A 2,500-nucleotide genomic window follows, 5' to 3' on the forward strand; every position below is an offset into this window, starting at 1 on the left:
CACTAGAATCGCGTGTTAGGTTAAGGTGCAGTGTAACTTAGGTTAAGGTGCAGTGTAACTTAGGTTAAGGTGCAGTGTAACTTAGGTTAAGGTGCAGTGTAACTTAGGTTAAGGTGCAGTGTAACTTAGGTTAAGGTGCAGTGTAACTTAGGTTAAGGTGCAGTGTAACTTAGGTTAAGGTGCAGTGTAACTTAGGTTAAGGTGCAGTGTAACTTAGGTTAAGGTGCAGTGTAACTTAGGTTAAGGTGCAGTGTAACTTAGGTTAAGGTGCAGTGTAACTTAGGTTAAGGTGCAGTGTAAGTTAGGTTAAGGTGCAGTGTAACTTAGGTTAAGGTGCAGTGTAACTTAGGTTAAGGTGCAGTGTAACTTAGGTTAAGGTGCAGTGTAACTTAGGTTAAGGTGCAGTGTAACTTAGGTTAAGGTGCAGTGTAACTTAGGTTAAGGTGCAGTGTAACTTAGGTTAAGGTGCAGTGTAACTTAGGTTAAGGTGCAGTGTAACTTAGGTTAAGGTGCAGTGTAACTTAGGTTAAGGTGCAGTGTAAGTTAGGTTAAGGTGCAGTGTAACTTAGGTTAAGGTGCAGCGTAACTTAGGTTAAGGTGCAGCGTAACTTAGGTTAAGGTGCAGCGTAACTTAGGTTAAGGTGCAGTGTAACTTAGGTTAAGGTGCAGTGTAACTTAGGTTAAGGTGCAGTGTAACTTAGGTTAAGGTGCAGCGTAACTTAGGTTAAGGTGCAGCGTAACTTAGGTTAAGGTGCAGCGTAACTTAGGTTAAGGTGCAGCGTAACTTAGGTTAAGGTGCAGCGTAACTTAGGTTAAGGTGCAGCGTAACTTAGGTTAAGGTGCAGCGTAACTTAGGTTAAGGTGCAGCGTAACTTAGGTTAAGGTGCAGCGTAACTTAGGTTAAGGTGCAGCGTAACTTAGGTTAAGGTGCAGCGTAACTTAGGTTAAGGTGCAGCGTAACTTAGGTTAAGGTGCAGCGTAACTTAGGTTAAGGTGCAGCGTAACTTAGGTTAAGGTGCAGCGTAACTTAGGTTAAGGTGCAGCGTAACTTAGGTTAAGGTGCAGCGTAACTTAGGTTAAGGTGCAGCGTAACTTAGGTTTAGGGGCCAACGTGGGTTAGGTTAGGGGCCAACGTGGGTTAGGTTAGGGGCCAACGTGGGTTAGGTTAGGGGCCAACGTGGGTTAGGTTAGGGGCCAACGTGGGTTAGGTTAGGGGCCAACGTGGGTTAGGTTAGGGGCCAACGTGGGTTAGGTTAGGGGCCAACGTGGGTTAGGTTAGGGCCAACGTGGGTTAGGTTAGGGGCCAACGTGGGTTAGGTTAGGGGCCAACGTGGGTTAGGTTAGGGGCCAACGTGGGTTAGGTTAGGGGCCAACGTGGGTTAGGTTAGGGGCCAACGTGGGTTAGGTTAGGGGCCAACGTGGGTTAGGTTAGGGGCCAACGTGGGTTAGGTTAGGGGCCAACGTGGGTTAGGTTAGGGGCCAACGTGGGTTAGGTTAGGGGCCAACGTGGGTTAGGTTAGGGGCCAACGTGGGTTAGGTTAGGGGCCAACGTGGGTTAGGTTAGGGGCCAACGTGGGTTAGGTTAGGGCCAACGTGGGTTAGGTTAGGGGCCAACGTGGGTTAGGTTAGGGGCCAACGTGGGTTAGGTTAGGGGCCAACGTGGGTTAGGTTAGGGGCCAACGTGGGTAAGGTTGCCAGAGATGTGTCAAATCAGGATGTACGTTTGGCTGGTGTCAGGTGGTGGGTTGGTTCGATGTCTTTACCAGGGGTGTGGCCAAAGGGTATTTTATTACTTGTACCTTTTGTGTTGTGGCGTGGCGTTGCGTCTTGTGTTGATACTGGGTGGACCACTGTGGGTGTTGCTGGCTGATTTGAGCTGCGTTGTTTGCGGGTGATGTGAGACATTGTGTCTTATTAGTGGACGTCACGTTCCTCTTGTCGTTCTTTGGATAGTGTCCTGTGGCAGCGAGGATAAAATGGATGTTGTTGAACGCTAGTGCTTTGGTGCTTTCGCTTTGTTACACACGGAGTGGACTGTGAGATAGGGTGACTGGGTCGAGTGCGGTTCACACTGTCCTCCCCAGTTTACAGTATGTATCATCTATGTATGTGGTCCTGCATCATTTACTAAGGAGGGACGTCAGACGACTGAAATATTAGTTATGTACTGATGTAAAGCAGAATGCTTACCTTCCACCAGTGGGCGAGTATCGACTCTGCCCCAGCGTTGCCACCGCAGGAAGCGGTGTCGGAAACACTACCCGCACACCGTCACCACTGTGCGGGGGCACGGACCCTCTATATCCTCAGCGGCGCACTCTTTGCCACCGGGCGTCACGTCTCGCGGCCCGCCGTCCAGAGCATGTATTGGGACAGCGGGACTTTGGCTTTTGGGAGATAACTCTTCATGAAGTGGAAGATATAGGGGTGGACTGCAATGTACGATTGCGGGAAAAGTCCGCCGTACATCCGCTCGAGTTGCGAGTCGGGCGGTGGGGGT

Source organism: Schistocerca gregaria, unplaced genomic scaffold (genome assembly GCF_023897955.1).
Source record: "Schistocerca gregaria isolate iqSchGreg1 unplaced genomic scaffold, iqSchGreg1.2 ptg001735l, whole genome shotgun sequence".
Taxonomy (NCBI): domain Eukaryota; kingdom Metazoa; phylum Arthropoda; class Insecta; order Orthoptera; family Acrididae; genus Schistocerca; species Schistocerca gregaria.